Source organism: Oryx dammah, unplaced genomic scaffold (assembly GCF_014754425.2).
Source record: "Oryx dammah isolate SB20612 unplaced genomic scaffold, SCBI_Odam_1.1 HiC_scaffold_24, whole genome shotgun sequence".
In the NCBI taxonomy this organism is placed as follows: domain Eukaryota; kingdom Metazoa; phylum Chordata; class Mammalia; order Artiodactyla; family Bovidae; genus Oryx; species Oryx dammah.
In genome coordinates, this window is record NW_024070208.1 from 72727571 (window position 1) to 72742073 (window position 14503).

The 14503-nt window shown below is 38.8% G+C and overlaps 1 protein-coding gene across 7 annotated transcripts in view; it reads left to right on the forward strand.

The window, feature by feature from the left end:
- The window catches only part of MBNL2 (muscleblind like splicing regulator 2), a 169054-nt gene that overhangs the window by 20013 nt on the left and 134538 nt on the right, over positions 1-14503 (forward strand). The window contains exon 1 of one of the 7 annotated variants that reach the window (XM_040267362.1): positions 564-5718. The exons of the other annotated variants lie outside the window; for them this stretch is intronic. The gene's annotated coding sequence lies outside the window, so the exon portion shown is untranslated. Of the gene's footprint in view, positions 1-563; positions 5719-14503 lie in introns of those variants that run through there. 7 annotated transcript variants of the gene reach the window in all.

Here is a 14503-nt window from a genome sequence, read left to right on the forward strand (position 1 = left end):
AAGTGTCACTGATGAAGGCAACAGAGAGAGACCAAGGGTGAGATGCATCAACCAGGGAGTTATCTGGAGCGCCCTAACTTTTAAAATAAGTCTCAGTTGCTTAATTGCTGTAGGACAGAGCCTTCTGATTACATTCAGCTGCACAGAATGTACAGCACGTCTCACAAAATGGATTGGCCTATTTATTCGCCCTTGAGGGCCACTTGAAAACTAAGTCAAAGATAAACATGCCCACAGTCCAGGCCAAAATGAGCTCTTGTAGCCATTGGGACAAGGTCATATTTCTGTAACCACATGGACTGCCCCACCCAACTCTGTCCATGAAGAAAGAGGTTGTTCTTTCCAAGCGCATCTCAAAATCCCTCACCGGTTACTGCAAATGCTGGTTTCACTGGCTGCACAAACTCTTGGGAAGCTTGCTAAAAGCTTGCTTGGTGAGTGATAGCAAGACTTGGAGAAACTGCAGAACGAGTCATGGTGAAGCCCTCCTCTTTCCGGAATTGTGTAGAGGGTCTGTAGCATTCACTGGGGATTAGTCCCCCACCAGCTTCACGTTCACCCAGAGAACAGATGACAGATTCCTAGGCCTCAGCCAATGAGATTCCAACTTGGGATGTCTGAGTTGGGACCCAGGAATCAGCATTTATTGCAAGACCACAGAGTGATTTGTACACAAATGAGAAAGAGACCTCCTGGCCCAGAGGTTAAGAGAGAATTCAAGCCCTGTGTTCATATTCTGGGTAGATCACAGACTAAATGCACAACTTCAGGCAAATTAAAAAATGTGTTTGAATCTGTTTTCTCATCTTTGAAATGAGGGTAGTCATTTCCACTTCTTGGGGTGATGGGTAGCGTTATAGATCACACACATAGAGAACTGGGTTTATTCTCTACTGCACAGAATAAACACTCAGTGAAGAATATTTGGGTATATTTCTCTGGGTGAACGTGAAGCTGGTGGGGGACTAATCCCCAGTGAATGCTACAGACCCTCTACACAATTCCGGAAAGAGGAGGGCTTCACCATGACTCTTTCTGCAGTTTCTCCAAGTCTTGCTATCACTCACTAAGAGTTCACTGTTTTCTCAGCAAAATGCAAGAAGGCTTTATATTCTACAGAATAATACTATACCAGACTTTTGGGGAAGACTTACATTTGATAGGGATGGTAAGACACTGGAGCATGTTACTGTGGACTAAAGAAATGTTTTTGCTTTGAAAACAGGAGGACTGGGCCACTTTCGAGAACTTTCATACCGTGTGTGTATGAAAGTGGAGCTCTTAGCCCAGCTCCCTAATTGCCTGTGCTTTGAGATGTTTCAGCAAAGATAAAGGTGATTTTGTCCCCACTCAGGCTGCTGTTAGGTCATTTAGACAGAAGGTAACTGGCTCACATGGGGACCAAACTCCTGAACTTACACTTTTGGAATGAATGAATGAATGAGCAAATGAATTTCCTCTGAGACCCTGATATTCTCCTAACAGCTGCCAGTCCATTCTGGTCCTCTGGTCCCTGAGGAAAGGATGGTCCTTTGTTGCTTGGAGAATAAATAAGCAGAGATTTCTCCAAGGTGTTTCCTGCAACCACATGCTCCTTCCTTCCTGGATGTAGTGACCCAGTTGCCTGTGTTGGAAGGCTCAGTGTCACATGTCCATTTTGTTTCCCACTGAGAAGCCATCAACAGCAGAAGTATTTTCACAGGTTAGGTGCTTACTGGCGCTCCAGGTCATGAGATCTGGGTCACACACAGACAGGAGGAAAGAAGTGTGGAGCTGAGTCCATTTGATCTATACACAGGGAGCAATAACAGAAAAGTGAAAAAGAAATTTAAAAAGTGGGGGTGGAATGCAGAGAGAAATTTATGATACTCTGGGATAGAAAGTCTCGGTTTCAGCCCAGGATATCTACAAATCTTCCAATTCATTGTGAATCATTTTCAAGAGGCTCATTCTCTCTACTTAGAATCCTGATTAAAAGCCAACTGTGTGCTTGTCCACAGATGCTTCAGAAAGCAAGCAAAACAAAGATGATTGATAGCCGGCAGTCACACTGAGGTGTTAAGACACACACGTGCATACCCATCTTGAACACACACACGTGCACACAATGGAGAATCTGACTGTGACTCTGTTTGGATTAAGGGGCCCAGGCACTTACTGCTTAATCTGTGGCAGGAGAGAGGGAACAGCCATCAGAGTTAGACCAGCTGGGCCTGACTCCAGTTGGAGGGGCCCCGGGTTGAGAAGGATGCCTGGATTTAGATAACTTCGAAGGAGAGCGGAAGACATCCCATATCAAAGGAAACGGTTCAAACAAAAGCCAATAGGAGGAAATGAGCTCTCATTGTGTGCACACATGGGGCTCCACAGAAAGGAAATTGCCTGATTCAGGACACTTCCGATGCCTCCTGAAGCTGCGGGGAAAGACGTGTGTTCCCACAACCCGGAGAAGGTGTCTTTCTCAACCCAGGGCTGGTCGCAGTGAAAAATGGGTAGGACTTTCAATTACAAAACTTATCCTTGGAAACCTAGATGGTATTTTCTTATGCTTCTCGTGATGCTCTTGGGTGTTTGAAGATAAGAAAAACTAGGGAGCAGGCACATGGGTAAAGCTCATTCATTCTTCGGGGTCCATCAGCCGTCTGAGACATAGCCTGTGCTTTGCAGGGCCACCTCCTCTCCACAAGGCCGTTGTTGGCTCCCTGGGGTGGATCAGACCAACCGGGATGAGGTCCCATGATCAGTTCAGGCCCCTCTGTTAGACAATAGTAGCATCAGCAGTCTTGCAGCCTGCTCTCATCCATCTAAACTACAGTCCTGACCATAAGCTTTTGATTTTGCAGGATACAGCTTGGTCTTGCCTGGTGCTTGTCCTGGGCCGCATGGGGAACATAGATGTATATATGGCATTCCCAGTACTCAAGGACTTCAGTGTCTAGAAGAGGATCATTCATTCCAGTAAACAATAAGAAATAGGAATTTCCCTAGTCCCTGGAGACCCTGAAATAGGGGTGAGGGGGGGGCACCTAAGAGTTGTTGAAAAGGCATGGAATGAGCAGGACTTTTTTTTTTTTTTCACCTTTGTGTTATTTGATGGACAGTTTGAGTATGGTCAAGCTTGAGTCTGTGAGATGCTACTGTAAGTGGCATGTATTACGCAGTCATCCTCTGAAAGTGGTGCTGGTGGAAGGAGAAATGACAGAAGACTTCAGTAGGGCTCCATGCCCAGTGCACGGCCAGTCCCCCTCCCCCTGGCTGAGAGGATGTGCTCCTATGGAGGGGTCGCCATTGGCCTCCGCCTCGATCCCCATAGCTTTAGCACAAGCTCAGGCATCCTCTCCTCCATCTTCTCCCACATGAGTGTCTGCAGCCATGGCCAGGAAGCAGGTGCAGACAGAGGATGTTGGAGAGAAAGTGGATCACAGGCCAGTGCTCCTTGAACACATCAGGTTTCACCACACCTTAGGCAGATGGATTTCCAGCTCACTGTGGAGAACGGAAAATTAAGGCCCTTAAATTTCCTTAGCAATTGCTCTTTATCCCTTGGGTCCTTTATTTCTTTGGTCAGTCCATCAGTCAGCAGACCCCAGGTGAGTACCCAGATGCTGTTCTGGGTGCTGAGCTAGAAAGAGGTGTTAGCCTGGGCTCAGTTGGCTCGTGTTCTAACCAGACTCAACATCACCAAGGTCAACATCAAGGACATGACGACTCAAGTAGGTGGAGCACAGTGGCAGGAAGAGTGCCTTTCTAGGGCAGTGGGGGTGGGGGAACAGGGCCGGGAAGGACTTTCCAAGAAGAGACATTTGAAAGGGGCCCTTGTAGGGAGCATCCAATAACAGCCAGCAAAGAACGGGGAGAAGGCTGTCACCATCTCCTCATTAGTGAGCTCCTTCTAATTAGTGGCTTCTGAGGCTTATCAAGGCTCATCTATAAACTAAAACTAATAGGCAGTTAGGTTTTTGTTTCATTTTGCCTCTTTCCTCCTACCTTTCAAAGGAAAAACATGAATTAAAGAGTTATTTTGCCAGCACATAGTATAATATGGATGCACCGAAATAAGGCTATTTTATTCAGCAGGGATAGGGCTAAATATTTAGGGAAATTTTTGTCCTGCAGCCTAGATCTTATTTTGTTATCATTCGTCAGAAGCAGCAGGGGAAAGAGTCGAAGTGAAGCTTCTCTACAGATGCCTACTTGTTCTCCACACACCGTCAAAAATGCAAGAAAAGAAACTGCAGCCTTCTGATCCACTGTGGTGTGGACTGTCTGCTGCCCTCCCAGCTGGCCAAAAGTGACAAAATCAAAAAAACACAGTTCATCTCACATGGCATTGGATGATGGTGGTTTCAAAATTCCTCATAGTTTAAAGGCCTTAACGTTACAGGGTTAGGTCCTAGAAATGCGTGTAAAATTCCAAAGCGATTCTTTAGTTGCGTTTGCTTTCTTTCAAATATTACCACATGCCCCAAGAAGAACCGCACTCGTGAAAATAGATGCAGCAAATTTAAGTTTACTCGTGTTTCAAACAGGTTGATTTATTTTTTTTAGTCCTGAATAAACACAGGCTATCATTTTAAGAGCAACAAATTGAGAGAGACAGAGAGAAAAAGAGGCCAGTACCCAGGAATACTGCTGAGTAGATCCTGATCAGAAAGGGAGACATGCCGTCTGGTAAGGAAAATATGGAAACTAAACAGAGACAAGTCAACTTAAATTCAGGTTGATCCCACCAGCCATTGAAGTTCACTGAGAACCGTGAAACTTTGGCTTTTTCGTGTATTAACAGCGCTTTTGTGCCTTTGTTTTACAATGTAGACCAGCTGATAATGTGCCTTGTTCCTCACTGACTTTGCAATCTCATTCTTTGCCACAGATATAATGGCCTGTTTGTTTTGCCACTAATGCACACTGGCCAAAGAATCAGACATTTGTTTTGCAGTGCTTGTTTTGAAGGAATCAGCTCTCGGTACATCTTTGCACTGCCCATAAAAACAGAAGCTTATCTGGGTGACAGGCACCCCAGGTAGGCTTCCATTTATCCACTACTATAGAAAATGAAATGGAAACATAATAAAACTTCATTTCAATCTAATTACTGAAGAGCCCGAATTATAGACTACTCATAAAGATGTATACTTTTCTTAATTATAACGACATACAGCAATGTGAACCGGCCAAGACTATTTTATCTCATAATGACTCTTAAGAAGCGCTTATTAATGAAGAGATAAGAGTGATTTATAAGTGGTATTCCGGGTATTTATATCTAAATGAATAAATGAATGGTAATGAAATGCCTGAGACATTTGTGCTCACAAGTAGGGTAAATATTCCCATTAGAATTACATGAAGACAGTTCATTTATTCAGCAAGCACGCACCCTCTGCCCTTGTTTTTCACAAGTAGTTCAAAGGTAACCTTTAGCCTAGTCTGGGGGTGGCTTCAGCTCACAAGGGAACTCTGATCTGTCGGTGGTGGCTGCCTGCCTGGAAACTTGTTTTGAGAAATTTTCGAGTGCCAAGTGTAGACTCACAGGGGGAAGTGCACTGGGATCAATTGGTCATGCCTGCCATGGATGAGGAAGGCGGGGATAGGAGACCTGAGGGACATCCATTTGGTAGTCTGGCATAGGCCTGTCCAAGGTGTTGCAAAGTTGGAATCCTCACAAAAGTCCTCTCCGGATTAGACCACAAGAAGATCTTAAGGTGCATGCCGCAGGTAACACTAAATTTCTGGGTGTCTCCAAAATCCAGCCCTTGAAAGTTCTTTCTACAAGGGTGGTATCCATGGAACCATCCTAACTCACTCAGACCCTAAGGGAAAAATTAAGTTGCCTTGACTAAAGTTAGGTATATAAAATGCACTTTTGTGTTTTCTAAGCTTGAGGAAACAAAATGATTTTACAACTCTCCTTTTCTCTCCTTTCTCCTGAAAGTGATATAGGGTGAGCCAGGGTGGCGGGGTTGGAGGCTGTTAAAACACAGGAATGAGCCTTTTGAGATGGGATTCTGATGTTTTGCCATAGTTTAATTTGTAGTCATTTCTCTCACTGTTTTTGAAAGGAAGTGAACAAGTGCTTATGTCCCTCCACTAAAACAAATCAGGAATTCAGGGGCCAGGTCCACAGAGCAGCACAATTTTCTTTGATTTCTAGGTTAAATAACAGATAATGAATAGAGCAGAAAAAGGGAACTAACTCTTTTTAAAGCTCTTGTTATGTTCTAGGCACTTTGACAATTACTTTCAAAACATTAATTTTTTTTTCTAATTTAATGTGCCTTGAGAGAGATGTATAATACTGCCTCATTTTACAGATTAAAAAAAAAAAAAAAGTGAGGTTTAGAGCATTTACACTGTTAGTTCAATATGGAGCTTAAATTGCAACCAGCCTCTAAAACTGGCTGAAATTTCTGTTTGGAGTTCAAAGTTTAAACATAACCACTCATCCCAACTTTCAAACAGGACTTTGGCAGTAATATTTCAGGCATTGACTAATAAGAATTTTAGAGCTTTAGCATTTTGAGAGCCCTCAATCAATGTTGGTTACTATTATTTCTCTTTATCTGCCTACACTTACCCATATTCATATATATACATATATATTCATGGGCCAATGCCTATTGAACTTCAGATGTTGATGGCGAACCACTTTGCCTCATTATTTCAAAAAGAAAAATGTGAATGCCTACTCTTTACGTTAGAAAATGATCTAAACCTCGAAAGGGGAAATTTTTATGGGAGGAAAAGACTGTAAAGTATACAATAAAATCAGCAGTGTGTATAAGGAACCAGAATATCATCCTGACATTTTATACAGTATGTAAATTGCACTTCTAATCCAGGGGAAGTCTGCTTTGAGTTAAGCACTGTGAATAAACTCCTGTTTCTAAAATTCTCTGTCTCTGTCTTCTGGTGGGAGGGGGCATTGAGGTTGGCGGTAGAGAGAGATTTTTTTTTTTTAATCTGAGAAGGCTTTTTATTAATTTCTTTTGCTGAATTTTTGACCCTGTAAAGAAAAAGAGAGCTATTGTACTGAACCACACCACAGGACAGGCTCTCCCCCAGACGGGATTTTTTCCTTCCTGCTGAAGGACACAGATACCAGCTTTATGAGCTGGTTACAGTCAGCTTTATCGCAAAGCCAGTAGATTTTCTTAATATACTTATTGCTGTTCTGTAAATAGCACGGGGGCAGTTGTGAATCCAAATACTTATGGGGTCACAATGAGACTGATATTTGATAATCTGGGGAAGACAGTGTTGAGTAGCCTAAATAATGAAAGTCGTAATTGGAAATCTTCCTTTTTGTGCAGGCTGACAGCCTCCAAACCAACCCTTTGAGTACCTATTGTCCACGTCTGAAATTTAATGAGATAGTGCATGCTGGAAGCACTTTATTCACTGGATAAAATTCTATGTAAATGACAGCTGATGATATTAATGAGAATAATTATATTGAGGCTTTTCAGTAAGACATGAAGAAAGCTTTAAAATTGCCCACCATGTCTTTTTTAAAAAGATGATTCATTAAAAACTGCCGTCTGCTTTATTCTGTTTTTTATGTTTAGCAATATTAGGAGGAACAGGAACCTGAATCCTGGCTATATGTTAACACAGAAGCCCTCAGAGAACATGCTATTTGTTTTTCCTTTAAAATAGTTTGCTGCCCTGATTTTTTAAATTCCAGATTGTCTTTTGATTGGATTGTCTTTTGAAAGAGGGACCAGAAAAAGAGATTAATTTCAAGGTCTAGGACAGAAAACCTCTAGCTTTTCATTCTAGAAGAACATGACTATGGTTCTTCTCAGAGTTCTTAAGAAAGGCATCATTTCTCTCCTATCTGTTTCTCTTGCTGATGAGTTGAAGTTAATGATACATTTTGGGATATGCATCTGTGAATTCAAATATAAAGTATCATGGATTTTGAGGAAGTGGTGTTGCTTATATGAAAAATGTTTAGAACTCTAGATGTTTCTTTAGGTTCATTCATAAAGTCAGATAGCTTTAAAAAGCAATTAACAATGCCCCCCTATATTTTAGTCACATTTTGATTTAGTGGCATTATTTTTGTTTTAAACAGTTTATAAGCAGTTTAATATTTTGGATCTGCTGACTGATTACTTTGCTTGTAACTTTTACCCCCAAACCTAGGTGGACCCATACCTAGAACACATTTAGTTTCAATCAAAACATATATAGCAAATCCTTCATCACACTTTCTCAACCTAAAATATTCTATCATCAGACAGTCTCACTCTAGTTTTAATGTTTTTATGTCACACTGGAAACAGTGTTTCTTGGCAAATATTTCTTCCCATATTACTCCTGGATTTAACGTGTAATTATTTATTCTTTACATAACAATTTACTCTTCCTAATATTTCATAGTCATGTTTGATGCTCTTGTACTTGATGGAATAGCTTAGTTGATTAAAGCATAAGACAGTGATTATGGGGCCCTGATACCACAGACTCACACTTCTAAAATACATGCTCCAAGTCCCCAAAGAGACCAAACCATAGCCCAATATCTTTAGCCATTTGAAACCCAAAAACAATCTCTACGTTCCCTACTGCTATTAAGAAAAGTAAAATTCAGATGCCTTTTTTTCCTTAAGAAACCCCTCTCTTTTTATCTAAAATCCTATTGAATCAAAGGAGGTGATGAGACAGTGGAGCCATAGCCTAAATGTCATGCTTAAACTGTCTCATTTGGTGCTTCCATTAGTTATGTCTTATTATTAGAAGTAATAACCAGCAGTTATAATGTAACATTTTTATTCCCAAGTTCTATGAAAAGTGCTATGCAAATTATACTATTATTGGAAAGCTGCAATTTGCAAGCCATTGTCACTCTGCTCATTCTTTCCTTTAATCTCTTTTCTTAAAAGTTGGCCAGCCCCTCTACCACCACCCACTCACTGTGAGTTTGAATTATTCAAATTAACATCAGGTTGTTGAAATACTAAACTGTATTTTACCTTGTGACTTATTTTTCAGTAACACTGGTTATTATAATTTCTGCTGATCAACTTGGACAACAGACTATGACATATGATATGCTTATTATCTCATCTAACTGGGCAGAGTTCACAATCATGAAAGTATGTCCAGACTTAGCAAAAGAATGTAATTTCTCTATCTTGCTACTTTCTTGCATCTGAGGCTGTTCAGGCTGGGAAGTGTACTTGCAGCTTATACATGATTGTCCCTAGATTTTCGTAACATTTGACCTATTGTTCAGGAAGTGACATGTTTGCAAGCATAAAAGCCCAGGGGGTATTTTTAGAATTTTTGTCTTACAATATTTTTTGTTTTCTGGTAATAGAACATTTGCTTCCTAAAGAAAAAAATATTTATATCACACGAGAAGTGTTTGGATCAGATATTCTACATGATTAGAAAACATGGTTATTAAGAGCTGATTAATGTCCGATGATATGAAGATACCATCATTTATTTAGCACTTCCTGTCACTTAACATTTGCGTTGTTTAAGCAAACTAATTGTTTGTTCTCATAAATCATGCTGTGATTAACATCCTAATACATAAATATTTAATCCCAATGCCTAATTTTTTTCCTTCAGAATCTAGCTCTAGTGGTATTCCTGGGAACTGCTGTAGTTTTTGATCCAGTACATATTTGGGAATATTTTTCACTTTCTGGCAGGAAATAGAATATGATTGAGTGTATTTATTTGGAGTAATACATTTTTCACTCAAAATTCAGTAGAGATGTTTCTATTGACTTTTATTAGTGTTTTGTACTGCCCAAGAGAAGTCGGAAGCCAATGAGTTCATTTGTAGCTAACTCTTTTTGGGGGGGCAGAAAGGCTAATAATTTTAGAAATCTCCCTTTATCTCTATAATTGCTAGGGTGTTCACAGGCTTTTTGTTGCTTTGCCTTGAGCACCAAATTCTCTTTGGATCTTCTTTCTCAGTTCCTTTCTGAACCTCCCAAGACTTTGTTACCTGTACCTTTTAAGTATTGCTCCTATTTCATTTCTTTCTCACTCACTTTCTCTCTCTCTCTTTCTAAGGCATTAATAGTTCTTAGGTTGGAGCTTTGTTTTCTAGCCTCCATAGCTGTCACTAGCTCTCTGATCATTTTCATCTTTTTCCTCTTTCAGTATGTTGTACGAATACGTCCGGTGTATCCTCCACTTCATTGATTCCATTTTGTACACTGACAATTCTCTTCAGTGCATAAAATTAAGTGTTTTTTTTTTTTTAATCTGCTATTGAAATGTTGGTTTACTCAGATTCCTTTCTTACGTCAACCAACTACTATTTTTATTTCTGGATAGCTCTCAGTCCCTTTTAAGTTCAGTGTGTTGTCTTTTCTTCTCCTCTTTCCTTTTTTAGTTCATATGTCCGTGAAGAAAGCATGAATTTTACTCAGCTTTACTGAAAACATAAAGCATGATGGTATCTTAATATTTCCCACTTTTTTATGATAAACCTTGAGCGTTCCATCTTGATCTTCGTTTTAGTTTGCAAAATCGTTCCATTGGTCTCATATTGGATCTTCCTTACAAGTCTAGTTTTCTGCTTTTTTTTTTTTATTCATTTATTCATCTTGAATGAAGTCTGTTCAGGCTTGTTTCTTTTTATTCAACCAGGGCAGAGAAATCTGTGTTTATGGCCCGTCACTTGCCACCTGACTGTAGATAGCATCTCACCTCATACATGAAGTAAAAGATTCCTTGGTGTCAATTTGATGGAGTTCCATGGTGGTATAGCTTCAGTACAGAGTGGAGGGGGTTCTGGTCAGGGGGGTGCCTGGTAGGGATATGTCGCCTCTGCTCAGTTTCTTGTTATGGGGGTTACTTCTTTCTACCCAGCTTTTCCGTGTCCTCAGCCTGTATGCGAAGTATCCACCCTGGCCAAGCCTCACTGCTGTTGGCACAAGAGAATCTGATCAGTGACCTGTTGTTTATTGGTTTAATACAACTCCTGGGCAAAAGCTGGGGTTTTTCAGTATAACTAATAGCAGCACAGACTTCAAAACATGTGGCTGATACACTTTCCTTGTTTCTAACCTTGCTGAAAGTTCTCTTTTTCCCCATTTCTTAAATCAACTGTTAGTTATTTTACTGGGGATTTTGTGGGGGAAGTTAGATAGCTGCTTGCACTCAGGCTGACATTGAACCAGAAGCTTCGCGTCACCGATTGAAACCATAAAAGATGGAGCTTTTTGTTGTTCTTTTTTGTTTTCTTTGTATGCATTGTTTGCTTTTTTAATTCTTCAAAAGACATGCCTGCCTGTTACTGCTGAATGATTCACCTATATTTTCTTTTGTCATTTTGTGGATTATCTTTTTTAATCAAATCAACATAGAATTTATTTTGAGGAACGTTCTGAGTTTACAAAATAACTTTTTCTTTTCAATTTTTCTAAACCTTTTTCAATACGAATAAGGCATCTTTTCCCATATGCAGTACTTATCTTGGATCCTGAGTTCTTGGTGAACTGGGGTCTCTCTCAAGATACTTTTAGTCAGTTTCATTGATTTAGCTATCTATTCCTTTGTTAGTAACAGACTGTTCTGATTGTTTTAGATTAATAGCATATGTATCCATCTACTAGTACCAATTCCATATACTGTGATTCTTTTTCAGAAATTTCTTTTCTGTCCTCATCTATGTCTTCTTCAGATAAATTTCAAAATCATTTTTAAGTTCTTTCCCATAATCATAATAACCTCTTCCAGCAACAAAAAATCCTTTTAATATTTTATTAAAATCGTGTTGAATCTATAATTTTGTAAGATCTAATATTCTTAAATGATAAGAACACTAATCTAAAAATCTCTCAGTTTTATTCCCTTACTACTTTATATCTCCAGATAGTTTGTTAATTTTTATATCTGTCTAAAACATTTTCAGTTAGCATTATTCCCATTTGTTTTATGTAGCTATTATAAATGATATATTTTTTCTTTTTTGTATTCTACGTGATTATTGCTGTGCTGGAGAACAAGAAGACTATTGGTTCCATTTAACTCTATTTAGTTATCTCATTTCTGGCAGCTCAACAGAACTCACTTTTTCCTAGTGAGAATTAAATTTAATTCTCTTGGATTTTCTAGGTATGTAATCATATCATCTGAAGATAATGATAACATTTTCTCTTCTTTTCCAATGGTTATGCCATATATTCCTGTTATATATTAAGGTATTGGCTGCGTTGTTTCCTGACTGTTTGAAAATTTTGAACAGCTGATCTTCTGAAACTTCTCAAAAGCAAATAGTTAGTGACAGATGTTTCTCTCTATTTTATATCTTGCTCTGAATGCAGGCTTCCCCAGAGAATTTTCAACTAATAATGCAACCAGCAGTAGATATTTCATCTTGCTAACTGAAAGTTCAGACCCTTACACATCTCATAACTATTAGTTTTGATGTATTAAAAACACAGTTCAGGCTAGTACATTTAGACTGTACAAAAGTATCCTTTATAGAAAATATAACTGATATATACATTTAAAATAAAGAGAATCATTTTTTTTTGTTTTGTCCCATTTATCCATCTATCCATTTATCTACTCAACAGATATTTATTGAATCTTGTAATTAAAACAAAGAAATGAAAACTACTCATCCCAACCATAGGGTATCTCAGCTTAGACTTATTTGGGATATATAGTTTATTCATAGTAGTGTACCCTCAAAAGTTCATGACGATTAAATGATATCAAGTAGAAACATATATAGATATTAAGTTCACATTATATTCTAAAAATTTCCTTTTGAGTTAAAACTTCATGTTTTTGAGATAGAAACACCTCTGATACATGAGTAAAAGCTACCATCACTTGTGGATCTTGTTCATTTGTTGCCAAGGAAATTAAATGTATTCCAAGTTTGCTAGTTTTCACTCTCATTAGAAAAAATCCTTAAGCTAATCCTCCCTTTAAGGAATAATGATGCATAAAAATTTTCTTTTTACAGTTACATCATACTTCTTTTTATACTTATTACAGAAATTATCAGATAGTGGTTTTTTTTTTAGAAGTCTACATTCTAGAAAATGCACTAGATTTTTTTTCTTTAGGGGTTTTCCAATACAGTTTTTTCAAGCATATAGAATTTTGGTTGATAAATGTTGCTGAGTAAGAAGCATTTAGATATCTAGATTAAAATATTGTAACACTGAATCATTTCCAAATTTGTTAACATTTGTGATTTCTCTTTGAAAAATCACAATTCACACCTAGAAATCTGAAAAAAAAAAATCCAATTTTTGAAGCATGATGGAGGATTTTGTTATATTATGATTGGAAAGGAAGGCATTTGGCAAATATCAGGAGTAAGTAGCTGATGAAAATTTTGGTTATAAAAGTTTAAGATAAAAACTAACATTATTAACTTACTCTAACACTCTTACTCTAACTTATCTCTATAATGGCCTCTGAGAACCATACGCCTCAATACCTTTTCAGTCTGAACGTTTGATTTAAACTTGATTTTGACTTCTTTTGACCTTAAACCTGGTCCCCCATTCTGTCATGTTTAATATGTGTGGGGATATAAAATGATCTGCAATTCCAAATCTGCTCTTTCATTACCATATTATCCTGAGTCATATTGTAAATTCCTACGAAAAATAGTTAATTTGATGGATTTCTTAAAGCAAGATTATCTCTTGTCCAAGTGAGCAAATTAGAACTGAAATGCAATGGACATGAACAGTCCAAGTACTTTTGACCAGCTCTGATTTTATAGTAGATTAATTGGTACATTAGATTGCCCAGCCCCAAAGGTAACACCAAGTCCAGAGTACACCCCCATGATCGTTTTAGGCAAGTGAATGGCCTGGAAAAGCATTCTTTTCTTTGAGGAGGGTTAGTGATTCAGATAAAATCTTTCGCTGCAGTGAACTTTGTGTTCCTGCTGCAGTTAACAAACTAAACCCCACTGGATCACAGGTCCCTAAAGATTCCTCTTACTACTAGGTAAGAAACACAATCCCTAGATGTTAAAAGTAGAAACAGCAGCCCAGGAGACCCTGTCCTTTAGTATTTCTCAAGTTTTTCCATTGAGGCATCATGATAGCAGAGGAGAGAGGAGTTGGTCTCCTGAGGCTTAGAAGGACTGACAGAACAGGTCTCCTTATTTATTTGAAGTCTTCTAAATCTTGTCTTCTCTGTGTATATGTGTTAGTTGCTCAATTGTGTCAACTCTTTGCAACCCCATTGCCTGTAGCCCACCAGGCTCCTCTGTCTGTCAGATTTTCCAGGCAAGAATACTGGAGTTGATAGCCGTTCCCTTCTCCAGGGAGATTGAACCGGAGTCTCCTGCATTGCAGGCAGATTCTTTACCATCTGAGCCACCAGGGAAGCATATATATATATGTTCTAATATTTAAAAATAACTTTAAATGACTCACCCCTTTTACCCCCAAACTTTCAAAGTAAAATTGATGTTTCCGTAAACTACACTACATGTTTACCTTTGACCTCGTAGCTGCTTACACCCCAATTTGAAAACCACTGCTTG